Source organism: Danio rerio, chromosome 14, assembly GCF_052040795.2.
Source record: "Danio rerio strain M-AB ecotype USA chromosome 14, GRCz13ab, whole genome shotgun sequence".
NCBI classification, from domain to species: domain Eukaryota; kingdom Metazoa; phylum Chordata; class Actinopteri; order Cypriniformes; family Danionidae; genus Danio; species Danio rerio.
The window spans coordinates 6,059,242-6,078,366 of record NC_141034.1 but is presented as its reverse complement, the minus strand read 5'-3'; the positions used below and the strand labels follow the sequence as shown (position 1 = coordinate 6,078,366).

The window sequence follows — 19,125 nt, the reverse complement described above, 5'->3', positions numbered from 1 at the left end:
ATTTCCAGGCTAGTTTCCAGCCATTTCCAGCCTGGTCTTGGCTGAGAGATGAGCAGCTAAAACTAGCTTGACCAGCCTAGCCAGGCTGGGAGCCCAGCCAAAACCAGCTATCTCCAGCTTAAACCAGGCTGGTCAAGCTGGTTTTAGCTGGATCTAGCTGGTCATTTTCCAGCCTGACCAGCTAAGAACAGGCTGAAAATGGCTGGAAACTAGTCTGGAAATGGCCAAAACCCCTCTAAAACCAGCCTGGTCGACCAGCTAAAACCAGCCAACCCGCCTAGGCTGGTTTAAGCTGGATTATTCAGCAGGGCAATGTGTTTGTGTAATTTACTTTAAAGTAAAAAATGTTTGTAGTTCTAACAGGTTGTAAAAAGTGATAGTTGACTTTATTAAAAAAGTGAGTAAACCTGTTGGTTTTACAGCAATTAGTTGACTATATATTTTTTTAAAACGTGCATTAAACCATTGGTCTTAAAATGATTGGTTGAAATCCTGGCGCTGGGCCTGCTCAGAATGCATAAGATGTGATGTTTTTAATGTAGTTTCTGCATTCGCCTCCGGCTCCTGACGGTGCTTGCATTTAAACGACATTTCAAGAGTTCACGCTTAGCTGATGATTGATTATAAAGCTTGTTTGGCATGCTGTCCCGGGTGAGAGCCCTGAGCTTATAAGATCCTTGAGCCCTGGGCTCCCTACCGTTGCAGGGCGAGAGGGGAGTTTGAGCTCAGGTAGATCTCGATGACTCCCCCTCCTACTTATTGTAGCTAAGTGTCAGATATGGATGCTGAGAAGAGGAGTACTCAGAGCTTGGCTAAATATATTTTGGATTGTTTAGGGGGCTTGTTTTTGAACTGTGAGAGGAAACCGGAGGAAAACCCACGCGAGCACGGGGAGAACGAGTAAAACTCCGCACAGAAATGTCGCCTGGTTTGGAAAGGAATTAAACCAGGAGCATTCTTGCTGTGAGGCAACTGCTAATCACTGGCCACTGTGTCGCCCATTTGAAAGAAGGGAAAGTAGGGTTAGGTGTGTGTGTGTGGTGGTGGTGGGGGGGGGGGGGGGGGGGGGTGTTCTTCAAGACGAAGATATTGAGATGAGAAAACTCTGGTTATTTATAGTGAGTTAAGAATCATCTGATAGGATAATTAGTTAATTAGCTAAAGCTGGAACAGCTGTGAACAATCATAAGCACGTAATCCCCTCGAAATTTGTTTATAAATAAGTGAAGTTTAATTTATTAAACTAATTTCGAGAGGAGTACGTGCTCATGATTAAACCAGCTGGCTCATATTAGCTAATCACGATCCTCCAATCAAGGATCCCTAGTTCCCATATATGTCTACTCCTTTTCCACTTACAACTATCTTCGTCTTGAAGAATCCCCCCTCTTCCCCCTTCTTCCACCCTTATCTAAAATAGGTGGCTCAGCGGCCCAGCAACCAGCAGGAATTTCAATAGCTCTGGCTCCCTACTTGAGCTTCTGATATCTCTGCGTGGTGCTGGCACGTTTCCCCCCCGGGGTTTCAGTTCTCTCCCAAAGCCTAAAAATTGATCTGCATTATAGACCTCTTAAGCCTAAGTCTTTTTTTACTAATCGTCTCGCTCTCAGGAAGTTCACCTTGGCCTTAGCTGCGGGGGAGTTTGAGATCTCCCTCAATCTCCCCTCGCCCCACAAAGGGAGGGAGCCCTGGACTCGAGGAATGCCTTGAGCTCAGGGCTCTCTCCTGGGACAGGATGCCAAATGAGCTTTCGTAAGTCATGAGCTAAGTGTGAACTCTTGAAACTTCACTTAATCTCGTTTTACACTGAACAACTAAATGAATGCTTAAGTTTATTTAACTGATTGTATTTTAATTACATTTCAACATCAACGCTTTCAAAATATTGAAAACAGTCGCATAAAGCTTTCACCGGAAGTTTATCAGTAGGGGAATAAACCCTAGCTGTGCATATAGCCCATTGAGTCTCTTTGAGCTGCTGGTGGATTTTATCTCTCCATCATAACTTCAATCACAGAGGAGCTTCACTTGATAAAGCAGCCTTAAGCAGATCTGCACTCATCTCAGTCCTGCGAAGAACTGTCATTGTGTGCCATCACTCAAACCTAGAGTAGCATTCTTGCGTTTTATAGTCTGGGGAAGTACCTACAGGTGTTGCTGCGCAAATATCGTCCTTCCACATGTTCAGAAATGATTAGAGCAGAGGTTTGCATGACAGCGCTTGGCCCCGGACCGGGAACGCTCGTTTTCAGGATGAATCAGCTAAAACAATAACAAACAATGACATTCCGATCTTTATCATTCATACTGTAGCGTTTCACAATGCCTGTCAGGATTATCCAGGTATCTTACGTCGCACGGGGAGATCTGTGATGGTATTTACATATAAAGACCCTCGTCAGGAGGAAGAGTTCCTAGACAGGCCTCTTAAAGCTTGCTAAAAATGTCTTTTCTTTTGGTTTCCAGTAAATGGATGGGAAAGAAATAAAAATAATAATAATAATAATAATAATAAAGTATGCTTCAGTACATCCAATGTAAACATATTGCATGTTAAGAAATTGTCTTTAAAAAGCTTCTGGTTTACATGTATAAAGTGAGACAAAAAATATATACATATAAATTAATAGTATAGGTTTTTTGATTGTATACATGTATGCATTAATATGAACAAAATTGTAAAAATACTGTAAAAAGTACATATAACACCAAGATTATTTTCTTTTTCTTATTATTAGTAGTCATGCATTAATAATGTTTATTTAAAATTAGAGTAAATGGCTTGTATTAATTATAAATAATTTATAATTATTGAAAAAAATATTAATAATAATATTGACAATATGTTTATAAGAATGTAATTCAAATATTTATTAGATCATTCATTCATTTTCTTGTCGGCTTAGTCCCTTTATTAATTCGGGGTCACCACAGCGGAATGAACAATTAGTATTGTGAACAACTTCGATGAAAACATATAGAGAAACACTTTCGCATGTCGAGATGTACATGTGTGTGTGCCCATGGGCTGTTTCATGGGCACACACAAAGCTGAAGGTAAACAAACAACGTCTTATTATAAGCATCTTATCGATAATTAATTACACGGTTGGCATTAAGAAGAACATATAAACGTGATCTGACTAATTTCTAGTCTAATTTCTAGCAGCTAAACCCACGCGAAGGCAGGGAGAACATGCAAACTCCACACAGAAACGCCAATTGAGCCGAGGTTCAACCCAGCGACCTTCTTGCTGTGAGGTGACAGCACTACCTACTGCGCCACTGCCTCGTCCACATTATTTATTAGTATATAAGTTAATTATAAGTTAATGACTCTAGATTGAAATATAATTTGTAATTATCTTTATTAAAATAATTAAAAATGTTTTGGCTGTATATATTTATATATACATACACACACACAGGCCACTTTATTAGGTACACCTAACTAGTACCATGTTGAATCCCCTTTTACCTTCAGAACAGTCTTAAATCTTCAAGGCAAGAAATCAACAAGATACTGGAAATATTCCTCAGAGATTTTGCTCCATAATGACATGATAGCATCACACAGTTGATGCAGATTTGTTGGCTGCACATCAATGATGCAAATCTTCCATTCCAGCACATCCCAAAGGTGCTCTATTGGATAGAGATCTGGTGACTGTGGAGGTCATTTGAGTACAGTGACCTCATTGTCATGTCCAAGAAATCAGTCTGAGATGATTCGTTGTTTATGACATGGCGTGTTATCCTGCTGGAAGTAGCCATCAGAAGATGGGCACACTGTGGTTATAAAGGGATGGTCAGCAATAATACTCAGGTAGGCTGTGGCGTTGACACTCAATTGGTACTAATGGGCCCAAAGTGTTCCATGCTTTTATGTTGTTGACACCCTACCTGACCCTACCATCTGAATGTCGCTGCAGAAATGGAGACTCATCAGACCAGGCAACATTTTTCCAATCTTCTATTGTCCAATTTTGGTGAGCCTGTGGGAATCGTAGCCTCAGTTTCCTGTTTTTAGCTGACAGTATGTGGTCTTCTGCTGCTGTAGCTCATCTGCCTCAAGGTTGGACATGTTGTGTCCAAATATGGTCTTCTGCATACATCAGTTGTAATGAGTGGTTATTTGAATCACTGTAACCTTATATCAGCTGGAACCAGTCTGGCCATTCTTCTCTCACCTCTGGCATCAACAAGAAACACACATCCATCCATCCATCCATCCATCCATCCATCCATCCATCCATCCATCCTACTATCTATTTTTTTCAGTTTAATATTATTAGTTCCCTAATGATGTTATTATTATTATTATTATTATTATTATTATTATTAGCAACACAGTGGCGCAGTGGGTAGCACGTTCGCCTCACAGCAAGAAGGTCTCTGGTTCGATCCTCAGCTCAGTTGGCATTTCTGTGTGGAGTTTGCATGTTCTCCCTGCGTTCGCGTGGGTTTCCTCTGGGTACTCCGTTTTACCCCACAGTCCAAAGACATGCGGTACAGGTGAATTGGGTAGGCAAAATTGTCCGTAGTGTATGTATGTGTGGATGTTTCCCAGAGATGGGTTGTGGCTGGAAGGGCATCCACTGCGTAAAAACGTGTTGGATAAGTTGGCGGTTCATTCCGCTGTGGCGACCCCAGAGTAATAAAGGGACTAAGCCGACAAGAAAATGAATGATTGAATTGTTATTATTATTATTATGGCTTCAGTGCAAAACACTAGTCTAATGTCTAGCCTAATTAATATAACTTGTCTAGCTAACTTAATTAACCTATTTAAGCTTTAAATTGTAAGCTGAATACTTAAAAATACCTGCAAAATAACCAGTCAACTATTGTGTACTGTCATTATGACAAAGACAAAAATAAAATTGTAATTATTAAAAATAAGTTATATAGTTTAAAAAAAAACTTCTCTTTAAACTTGGGAAATATACATATAAAAAAAATTTAATTCACAGGACGGCTAACAATTTTGCATTCTACTATATATATATTGTTTATATGTGTTGATAGGAATGTGAAGGAGTTTTTGCTTGGCGTGCTGATAGACATCCATCTGCATTAACAAGAAAAACAGAAATCATGCAGGCTGTTTTAAGCAGGACTTTTGATTTCTGATGAGCAGTGCGTTAAAAAACTCCTGCCTTCCTTCTTCCCAATGCTCGATCGGGACTTTCCACTCTCAGACACTCATTAATCAAAGCACAACTCATCAAAAAGATGAATGTCACATTTTAGTGATTCATTCCTCACCGAAAAAAGCCGCCCTGCCCCGAAACACTGATTTCACTATTTAGCAATTCAAAGCCAATTTGTAGGTGTTGCTTTGTCGTGTAGCCGCGCTTCTGCAAACCACCACCAGTGATTGATAACCTGTGTTTTCTTTAGTCTATTAAAGGCTGCGAGGTTTTCCTGCTCATAAGTTAAACAACAGCAAAGATGTTCAAGACAGGAGTGGTAGAAACTGACAAGAAAAACATCTGGGAATATATTTAATATCAATAGGAGATCAGCGCTCGAACAGAATTATTAATGAGTTGAATAACAATAGAAGCAGAAGGAGTTGTCTGTGTTTGATGGCTCTTTTCTTGGCACGGCAAAAGACCTTCAATTGCAAGTGGCGGACTCGGGATATTGATGAGCTTTCATTATGATGCGCATTCCCGAAGCATTCGGACTCACCGATGCTCGGAGCGTGACTCAGGAATTGTTATTGTTGAGAAATCTGCAGGATGAAGCTGGAAAAGTCGAAGGGTGGAAATCTATTTTCTGCCATTCCTTGGCTCGGGGCGTCAGTCTAACCATAACAATATAAAAGAGTATCACTTCGCGGTGTCGGAGAAGTGTTGCAGATCTGTCCTTCCTTCGCTTAAGGAGTCTGTGGTTTGGGGGCCAGATTCAATTTATGCCTTTGTCTCCTATCCCGGGTTAAGCTGTGTCATTTGTAACCAAGACATAACATGAAACTCGAGGCCTTTTGTTCCAAAGTGCTATTCGCTGCTCTCTCCTTCCCACTGAGTTCACAATTCAATAAAGTCTGGAATATATTCGCGCACACTCCATAAACAAAAACGCACCATTTCTCAGGCCGTATCGCTCTGAACAATCTGTTTCGGCCTTATTCTCGCTTTTATTGTCGGTGGAGACAAAATAAGTTAAATTTCGCTGGCTTCGGATATCCTAACGAGTCAAAATAAGGAAATGTTACATGACAAAGAAAGTTATAGTTGATCTTTTGGCTAACGTTCTGGCAATATTCTCTAAATGTTCTTCCAGTAATGATAATAGAGTGTTTTCTTCTTCTTATTTTGTCTTTAATAGGTCTAACAGAACCTTCATTAGAAAGTGATGTTTTAACAGAACTAAATCGTAATTTAGGTTGCACAGTGGCTCAATGGTTAGCCTTACAGCAACAAGGTTGTTGGTTCCCAGGTGTTCTTCCTTTGGGTTTCATAGTGTAGTTTGGTAGAGTATGTGTGAATGCAAAAGTGTATGGGTGTTTCCCAGAATGATGCTGGGTTGTGCCTGGAAAGGCATACACTGCATAAAATCTGAGAGTAGTTGGCGGTTCATTCTGCCGTGGAAACCCCTGATAAATCAGGGACTAAGCAAGGGGTTGGCAAACTTGGTCCTGGAGGCCTGGTGTCTTGCAGAGTGTAGCTCCAGCTCTAATCACACACACTTGCTTTTAGATTTCTAGTGATCTTGAAGACACTGATTAGTTTGTTCAGGTGTATTTGACTAGTGTTGGAACAAAAGTCTGCAGGGACACCGGCCCTCGAGGATCAAGTTTGTCAATCCCTGGACTAAGCCAAAGAAAAATTAATGAAATCAGAATTTATACATTAGTTGTGACTTATTACTTTCTGGTGGATATTTTTCAGACATTTTGCTAAGTTTCTAAACAACAACAAAAATGTAATGAAAATAATAATACGAAATAACCTTTCATACAATGTTCTGTCGTGAAACTATGCGTGGATGGGCTGATAAGGCACACCTAAACTGTTGATACATCATTAGCTAAATTGCACTGGTGATTGATTGCTGTCGCCTCAGCAGCCAATGAGCTTGCTCCTTTGTATTTTAAGTAAAGTTTCATAAACTAATTTCGAGAGGAGCATGTGAAATGAATGAGCATGACTGGCTGCTCATCTGTAATCAGTAATAGTCCAATCAGAGTGATCCAAGCTTACAATAAAAGGTTTTCCCTACTGATCTATCTTTGTTTTGGAAAAATCTCCCATTCCACCCCATCTCCTCCTTTTCTTTCCTTTTCTAAGGGGAGCTTTTGAAACCTACCTGATCTCGAATCTCTTTTATGCTTATTTACAGGGTGAGAGCCTTGAGCTCAGGTATCTCCGAGCTCAGGGTTCTCTCCCGGGACAGTATGCCAAACCTGCTTTTAATGCAAAGCATATTTCAGTAGGAACTTTTGAAATGCCTCGTTGTTTTTTGGGGCCGTTCACATATTGTGTCTAAAACAAATTCCTCCAAAGAGTCTGCCAGCTGTTCTTCCACTCTCCAGTCAAACCAAAAGCGTGAAGCTGATTGATCATCTCTTGTCACGTGACTCGCAGCGCACTTGCGATATTTGGAAAATTTGATTTTGATTTTTTTTTTACCTAGCTTCACCTGAAAAAAACTCAAGTACATCTTGCCTTATATGTGAGCACAAGCCACGCACCTCCATTGGAAACAGTAAACGGATGCATGCAAAATAAGCCAAATGTGTCCTCCTTAGGCAACAATGTCAATTTTTCGGTGACCCTCACCATCCCAGCTCCACCAGTGTTCAAACTAGCACTTTTGGTCCGCACCTAGGTTTGTTTATGTCAGAGTACGGAATGTTTAGCTAGTGTAAAGGTGTCTTCTGAACTCGGGTGCACCCGTGAACCGTACCCGAGTCTGCCTGAAAGAGGTGGTCCAGAGTATGGTTCATGTTGAACTCTGTTCTTATGTTCTGAACGTTTATAATATTTTTGCGGCAGATAAACATGAGTCGCTTTCTGTATGTTCAAAACAAAAAGATTTAGTAAAAGCAGAATGACTGCAATGTGTGAATGTCTTTCCATTTTGGTGCATTGCTAAGAAGCTAAAAAGGGAGGACAATCAAACTTGGGTACGGTGTAGGCAATTAAACCAAGTGTAAAAGCACCCTAGATTTGCTATAGGGGTTACATATATTATATTTGCAGCAGTGTGTTATATTCTCAGAAGCCAAGTCTGTGAATACACTGGCAATAGCAAATCTTGTTACTTGCTCTCCCATAGTAATAAAAGCAGCAGCAGCGTAGCAGATCTATTCCACCAAGACCAAACACATCAACATTGCCATAATGATATTTATTAAAAACCAACTCTCTCAGAGATCTGTCATGACAGAACTAACTTAACAGGAATACTATTAAAACCTTCATAGGTTTCGAAATAAAGGTACATTTTGACTCAATGGCGGTAAACCACTGGGAGGCAATTCATGGTACACCCTAATTAATATTCTACTGAAGGAAAAAAGTCACCTACATCCTGGAGAGTTCCCTTAATGCAGGAGTGTCAAAACTCGGTCCTGGAGGGCCAGTGTCCTGGAGAGATTAGCTCCAACCCTAATCAAACACACCCGAACAAGCTTATCAAGCTCTTACTAGATATACTAGAACAGGGGTGTCCAAACTCTGTCCTGTAGGGCCAGTGTCCTGCAGAGTTTAGCTCCAACTTCCTTCAGCACACCTCACTGAAAGTTAAAGTACACCTAGAAAGAGCTTGATTAGCTGGTTCCGGTGTTTAATTGGGGTTGGAGCTAAAATATGCAGGACACCGGCCCTCCAGTACCGAGTTTGGACACCCCTGTACTAAAAACTTCCAGGCAGGTATGTTGAAGCAAGTTGGAGCAAAAGTCAGCAGGACACCAGAACTCCTGGACCAACGTTGGACAGCACTGCATTAATGCGTAGTATAATCAATGGTAACAAAAATGCTCATCTAAGTCCCCCTTTCCTCACTCTAACGAATATAAATGATGTCTATAAAGTGTTTATTGTTTGTGAGGTGAAATGGACACTAAGATAAAGCCACATCCCTTTTTCTCAAGCACACTGGAGCTAATAAAATGTGGACCACTGCCAGCTCTAACTTATAGAAGCACTGATGTAATGTTTATACAATATAGGGTTATTTCACTTCGCTGTCAGGCTGCGAGCTCACCTGTGATTATTCCATCTGTGAGGAATCTCTGCAGGTTGAGCAGAAGGGCAGACACTGACGGCTCTGTGACAGAAGAAGCTTTGCTGGCTACACGGTCCAAACAAACAGGTCCACACAACGCTAAACTAATGCTAACACTGGCATTTGTTCAAGAACAGGGGGGGTTTCAGTGCTCGGATGGGTGGTGTGACCGAAGAATTTGGTTTGTGCTAGTTGTGTGGTCATCTTAAACGCGGCAGAGGTGTTTCCTCCTGAGAAAGACCCTGTGAGAAAATCTCTCTCAGTTAAGAGAGACCAGCTGCTCAAACATCCCAGAACTACAGGACCAGTGTTGAGTGAAATACTGCATGCATGTTTTATACAATTAAATGCAAGGTAACCTGTTTCAACATATTAGGTTCTGTTCTATCGGCTCTGGAAATTTTACACTTTGGTCAGTAGCTTTTGAAAACATGTGAAAGTAGAACCTCGTGGAATTGCATTTTGTGATTCATGTGTGTTTTGCATTCATTTACACTATGAAATTATGTTATGGGATCTTGATCTCTGCTTCGATAACCTTCAACATTGTATAGTTTGGATGGTGCAAAAATTGGACATTAGGCACTTTTTCTGATGTACTGTTATATACAATTTCAGATTAATACTAGGGTGGCACGGTGGCTCAATAGTGAGGACAGTCACCTCACAAGAAGAAGATTGCTAGTTCGAGTACCGGCTGGGCCAGTTTTCAACATTTCTATGTGGAGTTTGCATGTTCTCCCCGTGCTGACGTGGGTTTCCTCTGGGTGCACTGGTTTCCCCCATTTTCCAAAGACCTGTGCCATAGGGGAATTGGATGAACTAAATTGGCCATAGTGTATGAATGTGAGAGTGTATGGGTGTTTCCCAGTACTAGGTTGCAGCTGGAAAGACATCGGCTGTGTAAAAAGTATGCTGGAATATTAGCCAGTTTATTCCGCTGTGGCGACCCCTGATGAATAAAGGGACCAAGTCAACGGAAAATTAATGAATTAAATTATTACTATAAGTAAGTCACTTTGTTCAACTCTAGTGTTTAAGAGATCAAGGTCTCATAATGGAATCCAAAACTCCAATCAAGAATTCGAGCAACTGTTGTTTTTTCTTACTTTTTTACAAAGCAGTCTTTTTACTTTGTTACAGATAAGCAGATGAGGTTGAGAGTGCTGAACAAACACAGGTTGAGTACTAATATTAATCAGAGTATCATATACCCTACTGTTGACTAATCTACCCGAGGCAATATATAGATACTAAAAGAGTAGGCGCCAATACCGACACCTGAGGCACACCCTGCCTACAATTGAACAGTTAGTTTGCACCAGACAGGGGTGCCTGTACGAGCCCTATGACAATATTTTGTGGGTGTTGCAGACAAAAGTGAAGAGCGGGGGATGGGGGGTTGTACCCCTTAGGGCACACTTCCACTATGCTATCAGAACCATGCCCAGGCCCATTTTCTGGATCGTTTGAGAAGTGTAAGTGCTGTGAATCGGGCTCAAGCACAGTTCAGTTGCACGGCCCTGGCCTGGTTGGAAGAGGTGTTCTTACTGTTCAATGAACGTAAACTGTCGTATATTATTAAAGACGCAAACCCCTCACTGTATGACAGCTGCACCTTCAGTAAACCTTATAATTCCTGCAGCATGAGGAGTTTATGATTGTTTATGAGCGTCAAAGGTGGCGGATCTGTTTGGCTAAATATTTGACTGCTTCTCACTGCACACAAAACAACTAAAACAATATAAAGAAATCTCTACTGTGCAGAGCGAAAGCGCTTCTTAAACTGAACAGCGCATTATCAATGAAGTAAGCGTGCTCAGGCTCGAATGCAATGTGGATGTGGGCCGTCGGGGGAGACGGGAAGGGGGCAATCTGCTTCGGGTTCAAGGCAACTGTACACAGTGTGAGTACGCCATTAGTATCATCCTAACTCCCCCATAACCCCTAAACTCCCCACCCGCCCCCCTTTAGTGGAGCCCCTGGAACACATCAGTTTGGACCAGAATAAACAAATTGAGTGTGTTCTGAAAAATATGATTCAAACCATTTTAGGGCTACACTGAAAAACCAATCTACTTTTGTAATATGTCCAGTAGCCTAGTGTGACAAATAGTAATAAATGTGGCACTGTGATCTAGCAAAACTAAAATGCTACAAGCCACAGCATTTGCTGCAACTTGCAGATCATTCATTAACCCAAAAAGGGCTGTCCCCACACTGTGTCCAGACCAAAACTCTAATTGAAACGCTTCTAGTAAAAATGTTTCACTGTAGAATTGTTTTAATAAACGATTTTAATCCATTGCACTTTCTTATTGTTTTGCTATATAAACACACACTAATTGTTTTGCAGCATGCATTAAATGGCATTATGCAACCACAACCTCATACAATAGTTAAAAGAGGTACTTAAAAAAGCATATTTTTCATCATTCCACTTCTTGCATCTTTTGTTTTTCAAAGCAGAAACCTGTTCTCTGTTAATGACCCCTACATATTTCACAGTAAAACAGGATAATAAATGAGAAACAATATACGGTGGGATTTAACTTCATCCACTGGGACCCAAATGGACTGTGATATGTGGTCTTTGAGGAAAGCGGTTGTAAAATAAGAGGGATTGGCCAGATTATCTGAGAAAGTAAAGCTGTTCAAATAGGTTGGAGCAAGAGCTCCAATTTGGAAAATGCACTGTTATGCTTTCAAACGTTTGGTAATACTTGAAGACATGGAGAGGAAAGACAGTGATAAAACCAATGTATGGGTATGATTATGAGGGCATAATAACTAAGGGCCAACAGAGGAAATTTGGCAAGGACTCCATGGTCACATTTCTAGATTAACGAAAAGTGCATTTGGACTTTTAATGACCACACCAAATCTTTTAATGAGTCCAAATCTTGGTCTAAGGGTGCTTCTTAAAATAAAGTGTCCCTGCCACTAAACTGGGGTATTAGGACTTGATAATGGACATGATAATGAGGGTGTGATAGGTAAGGGCCAACCAAGGAAATCTGGCCAGGACTCTAGGGTCACATCCCTACTCTTTACTAAAAGTACAATAGGATTTGTAATGACCAAACAGAGTGCAGATCTTGGATTAAGGGTGCTTCTTAAAGTGTAGTGTCCCTGCCACTATATTGAGCTTTCAGACTCTCATCACATGGGGATGATAATGAGGGCAAGATAGGTAAGGGTCAACAGAAGAAATTTGGCCACAAAGATCACATCCCAAGTCTTCACATAAAATGGAATAGGTTAAAAAAATTGACTACACAGAGTCTAGATCTTGGTTTAAGGGTGCTTTCGCAAAGTATTGTGTCCTCGCCACTATGGGGCATTATGACTCATGCCGCAGGGTAAGTACCCATACTGGCCTCATTCTACTTTTAACTACAGCCTAGTTTTCCTATGTGGTCTCCCATCCAGGAACTGACCAGGCTCAACCTTGGTTAGCTTCAGTGGACAACAAGTCTTGAGCTGCAGACTGATATGGCTGTGGCATACATGGCTTTGTGTCATATTAGTAAAAAAAAAATACATGCAAAATAGACTGGAGGAGAGTCTCTGACTTGGGTGGAGGACTTCAAGTATCCTGGAGTTTTGTTGATGAGAGAAGAAAGGATAAAACGTGAGAGGACAGATGGATCGGTGTAGGAAAGCAGTGAATGTATCACTCTGTTGTGGTAAAGCAGCTGCGCTAAAAGGAAAAGCTCTTGATTTACCTGTCAATCTATGGTCTTGCTCTCAACCTATGGTCATGAGATTTGGGTCATCTCGGAAAAGACAAGATCGGAAATACAAGTTGTCGAATTTCCTTCGCTTGGTGGCAAGGGCGCACCCTCAGATAGAGTGAAGAGCATTGTTACCTGGGAGGAGCTTAAAGTAGAGCCCTAACTCCTCCACATTCAGAGAAGACGGTTGAGGTGTCTTGGGCATCTGTTTCAGATGCCTCCTGAATGCCTACCTCAGGATGTCCCATGATTGTTCTCCTGCAAAAAAGCCCCAACAGATGACCCAAAACACACTGGTGGGACTATGTATTCTTTTTGTTTGCATGGGGATGCTTCGGGATTCCACGGATGAGCTGGAGGAAGTGTCTCTGTAGAGGAAATTCTGGTGTTACTTGCTGAGACTGCTGCCCCAGCTACCCTGCCCCAATAAAATCTGTAAAAATAGAAGTTTAATATACTTACAATTAAGCAAGCCCAGATAAAAACAGTAATGCAAAAGTTACTTTGCTTAAAAGTAACTGTAATATTACTATCAAAAAAGTAACTTTCTCCAACACCCAATAGTAACTATTGTGTATTTTTCCCCCATTTGCTTTGTATAAATTTGATAAAAACTTGTATGAAAATGTCATCCAACTCGCTGCAACAGTAAAATTTATTATCACAATATTGTGTAAATTTTGTAGTAGATAAAAACTTTATTCTCAGACTACACTACTAATATTAGCAACAGTGACTGCAACACTGTAGTTATTTGTTTACATATCTGTCTCATGCTGATATGTACATGCTGAGAGAGAGAGAGAGAGAGAGAGAGAGGGGGAGGGAGGGAAAGACGCAGACAGATAGACAGGTCACAGGTTAAACATTGCTCAGTCATGTTTCCTCCCAGCCCATTTTAGCTCCGCTATGCCAAGTGGAAGGCTCACGCTTTCAGTAATGTCACGGCTCTACTCACTCAAATACACCTTTGTTTAAAGCACACAGGCCTTTAATCTCTGATGGGGAGAATATTTCAGGCAGCAATTTCAGATGGAATCATTGGCCGTCAGGTAAACTCCAAAATACCCCAATGTTTTGACAGATTCCAAGGTTACTGAAGTATTTTGATGGAAGCTGGAACAAAATATTTTGATAAGAAGGCCTGAATGATGAAATTAATGGCACATTGTAGAGGACCCGTCTTGATCTCAGGCATTATGCGAGCATGTGTAAAAAGATAAGGCTTAGAGCTGGTAATGTACCGCTGGCTTTTAACGGTTTTGGCTGCGGCATGTTGAGTGCAGCCTTGAACGAAGAGCATTAATTTGTGAATTTAGGAATGAGACTGTCCGTAAACAAAGCTGTACAGTGAACAGGACTAATCTGCTTCTATACAGCATGAGCTTACGTGGGATCTCTTTCTTACTCAGCTTTCTGAGATTGAAGGGATTTCATCGGAAATCATTCCGTCATTCGGTGTGTTTACATACATGTTTATAATACAGAGCTATTCTGGTGACAAGCTGCTGAAAGTTTTGGGTGTTCACCAAGTCCACACATCATTTTCCTGTAATTATATTTGAACCTAAAGAAATCGCAACAACATCAGACAATTGCTCGACATTATTAACAGGGTGTTTGAGTACTTAATTAACTTTTATTGCTTTGTGTTTGAGCCATACCTTACTTTGAGTCATCGTTCTTGCACAAGCCGAAAAAACATGTCACTAATTCAGAAAGTCAGTGATATCAACGAGGCATCACACTTTAATTATTATTTAAACTGTTTAATTTGAATTTTTTTTGTCAGCTATGTTGCAAATTTGTAAAACGTTCCTTACAAATGTAGAATTTGATGTGTCTTATGCAAGTGGACCCAAACAAATGACTATTCTACCAAATATAAAATTTTTATAGCAGATTTTTAGTAATGGAATTAATGTGGGAAAATTCAGGTTTACATTTTTACATTTAAAGGGGTGGTCCACTACAATATCATGTTTTAAAATTTATGTGTAATGTAGCTGTGTGAACATAAACAACATCTCTAAATGCAAGACGCTCAAAGTTCAATGCAAAGATAGACATTGGCTTTTAAAGAGTTAGCTTAGCAAAGCCTACAGTGAAGTACAAAAAAAATACATCCGGGTTTGTGAGTGCACCTCTCAAAAAATGTAACTACACTTTGCAACGTCACGTAGCCCAAGCTCTGTGATTGGTCGGCTTGGTAGCACTGACAACTCTGGGCAGGGCCGAGAGCCGCGTGAGCCCTATGGAGCGATTGTTTACAAGTGTGGAATCCCGTGAAGGAGCTCCGGATGGAAAGTTTTGTTGCTTGTTTACCTCATGGGTAAAGTTTGTTGAATGTCCACTAGTTCCTGCCTTAAGTGAAGTTTGTTTATAAACTAATTTCAAGAGGATCACGTGCTTATGATTTATTAGCTAATCATTATCTTACAATCATATGAGCCCTAAAGTACTATAAAGAACCACAGTTTTCAGTCCACTTTATCTTCGTTTGGATGAAACCCCCCTTCCTCCCCAATTCTTCTCCTTTACCATTGATCGGGCGGCACGGTGGCCCAGTGGTTAGCACTGAGAGCCCCACAGCAAAAACACTACCGGCCTAGTTTCGCCTAGCCGGTGGGCGTTTCTGTGAGAAGTTTGTATGTTCTCCCCGTGTTCACGTGGGTTTTCCCCCGGGTTCTCCGGTTTCCTCCCACTGTCTAAAGATATACATCATGCTTAAGAATCAAGCACTCTTTTAGCCCCCCTTCTCAAGTGTTCCCTTAGCTATCGCTGCAGGGGAGTTCTGAGATCCACCGAGCTCAGGCTCCCCTCTAGCTCTGCGAACGGGGGGAAGCCCCGGGCTCGAGGATCCCTTGAGCTCGGGGCTCTCTCCCGGGACAGCATGCCAAACAAGCTTTGATGGATCATCAGCTAAGTGTGAACTCTTGAAAAATGAGCGAGTTTGAGCCACTTGTACATTAAGGAAGCGTTCAGAAAAAACAAAACACCTGTGAAGAAACTCAACACAGAGGAACATTTACACCTCACTGCCAACTAGCGTTTCGGAAGTGTTATTGCAGAACAACAGAAACAGCGTGCAGTATAAATGCACAGCTACGCGTGTTGCATGCGTCGTGGGTCAAGCCGATCTCTTGACGCAGAAGTATAAACCAGGCTTTAGGGTGGGGTTGGGTGCCACGCCTCCTTTTTAAAATCGTACGAATTAGCCACTAAACTGACAAAACGTAAAATAGTTACGTTTCCTCGTGAGATCAGGCTGTATATTCTTACATGCAAAAAAAAACTCTTTAATAACTAGATTCTCGTCCAACTAGAAGTTTAAATTATAACTAAAGTAGTTTAACTAGAAGTTTTAACTCAAAGTTTAAAATCTAAACTTTTTAGGAGATTAATGTCATGTCTCCTTTCGTATAACACAAAAAATTGGATCATACTGTAGGTAATTTTCATACATTTTTTTTACAACCATGACATATAAGACATGTAAACATTTTAAGAAAAATGATCATCGGGCCAAACAAATGACTTGAATTTAATTCGTTTGTATGAAATTTACATCAGCAGTAGATTTTCTTGACATATGACCAACTCCCTGCCTTACACCATCTCCCAAAACTGACATTACGAAAGACTCGGATCCAAACAGATTTCACTGCTGTTTCATACATAACATCTGCACCTTTAAAAGTTCTGTAAACCACTTGCTTGAAGCCCCTTCAGTGTTTCCATAGGAGCTTATAATAATAAGTCACGATAAGAACAAAATTAAGGTTAAAAAAAAAACCCTAGTAAGGCGCCCACAGAAGCAACATTTTAAAGAATCGTTCATCATACCAAATCATGAGGTTCAGTGGCAGCTAATGTTTCCTTAAGAGGTAGCTGCCTATTTAGGCTGCTTACAGCTTTTTTGGATATCAATATCATGTCAACGAGTTCATCCAAAGGGTAAACAGGTTTTCGTTTTGTGGCGCCGATACATCGTTGTGCTTTTAAATGGTCAACCAGGGTATTTTTGAGAGCTTTACCTTCTGAGTGATGAGAAGATCTTCACCCTTCAAAGTGCGCAGCAAGTTTTGCGTGTCTAGTGTAAACACTGTCTGATTCTAATCTAAGATTACAAGAGAAATGGCTCTCTAAAAGCAACATAAAATTTCCAGTAAAAAATAGTTTCCAGCCCATATCAAAGGCTCCCAGAATGCACAATTCATCCTTAAGTTGCCATTTAAACAACCGTTTTAGAGTCAGTAGTCATTTAATATTAAGGTTGCTAAATGCACGGTGTTTTCTGAAGCTAATGAAACAAATAAAAAGCATGTTGCACAAATTAAGGATTCATTTCAGCAAAACGTGTGATTGACAGCTGTAGTGTTTATGATTATGCTTCTTACTTGTTGCATAAACCACCCAAAAAGCAAATAGCTTATATAACAGCAATCTTTTGATGGATGTTGTCATTTATTTTAAAGCATATGGCAGCACATGAGTTTAAAGAACAAGACGGAAAGATGCAGACTAGCATAAATTTGATTACGTCTCTTTGATCTGCACTAAACACTCCGGCCTGTAAAGGAGGAAAGGCATTGCTCATACTCTTTAGCGGTGACTAAGTAGTAAGGTAGTTGCCCTCTGGAGCATAGTGCACAACCGGATGAGCAATGCGCTGTGGCGGGGTTTAAATGTTTGGGTTTACATAACCATTCCTTGAGTGTCCCTCCAACACTAGGTGGATGCTTGATCTAATTGGTCATGGATTAGTTTGCCTTGCGCAGGGTTTGTAATTCATTTTCAAGAGCTGTCCCTGCTGAAAAAGACAAGCTAACAACAGCTTGAATTTCCAAGATGTTTTGATGCGGTTCTTACGCTCCCCAAGTCACCATGAAACTAAATTTGACAACTCTTCTTACATTATGGGATATCGTTTACAGCGTTTACTATGAATGATAACTGTGTCTTGTGTGCATCATTCACTTTTTTCTAAATGAATGTGCCCTCGAAATGTTTAATCAAAATAACCCCCTTTACCTCTTTTGTGATGACAGGCGGGGCAATAACCTCATCCCTGCAGCAATCTGTAAAATAAATTGGAAAATGGAAAGCAATTTTTTTTTTCAGTGGTTCAACAAATAGTTGAACAAATAATCTGTGACGGTAAAACAATTTCAGCAATGTATCTTATGATCCATCATATATACACAATATTGTACTTTTTTCCTCTACCAAAAACATATATAAATATCGAAATATATCATCTAATTCGTTCTAATCCACAGCCCTACTGTATGTAAATGGTAATAACCTCAACTCCTCCAACAAGCTATGAAAATACAATAAACAGCAAATGACAACAAATGGAAAAATCTAATTCCACATTTTAAGTTCAACAAACTATTTGACTTTTCACTTTAAATTTGGAGACGACACAGTGACACAGTGGTTAGCACTGTGGCCTTACAGCAAGAAGGTCGCTGGTTTGAGTCCTGGCTGGATCAGTTGGCAGATTTCGGTTTTCTGTTTGCCCCCCTACATCTTTTCAGTTACTGATCGCAGCACCACCCCACCCCCGCATTTCAGTTACAGATCGACCCCCCAACCCCTCACCACCCCCGTTCACTCAAGTTGTCTAATATTAAATAACTGTCCTGGAGAAAATACTGTCCCAGTCTACCCCTGGCTAAAGGTGAATTGAATAAACTAAGTTTGTCATAGTATACGAGTGTGTGTGTGTGTAAGTGTGATTTGGTGTTTCCCAGTACTGGGTTGCAGCTGGACGGGCATCTGCTGCATAAAAAATATGCCGGAATAGTTGGTGGTTTATTCCGCTGTAGGGACTAAGCCGAAGGTAAATGAATAAGCAGATTCATTTTAAAATAAGCAGAACCAATTAGAGAGGCTCATGAGCTCCCAATAATTTTCGACTTGTCAAAATTGTTTCGGAAGATGTCGATTGTGAAGGTACATGTGATTGGAGGATCCAATCTGTTGCTGAAGCTGACCCCTTGACCAATCAGAAGGATATATTTGCTGGACGATGAGCACTGGACAATGTGGCATATCCAGATGAGTATTCTTGAGTGCTTTTATGGTTGTTGTTCAGTCTGACATAACAACTGAGATCTTTCAGAGTGACATGAGAATA

The 19,125-nt window shown here is 40.6% G+C and overlaps 1 long non-coding RNA gene across 1 annotated transcript in view; it reads right to left on the bottom strand.

Moving 5' to 3' along the window:
- Positions 1–19,125, bottom strand: part of LOC141377672 (uncharacterized) — a 33,902-nt gene that overhangs the window by 5,279 nt on the left and 9,498 nt on the right. The window contains exon 2 of the long non-coding RNA XR_015507212.1: positions 18,012–18,058. This is a non-coding gene — a long non-coding RNA (uncharacterized LOC141377672). The remainder of the gene's footprint in view (positions 1–18,011; positions 18,059–19,125) is intronic.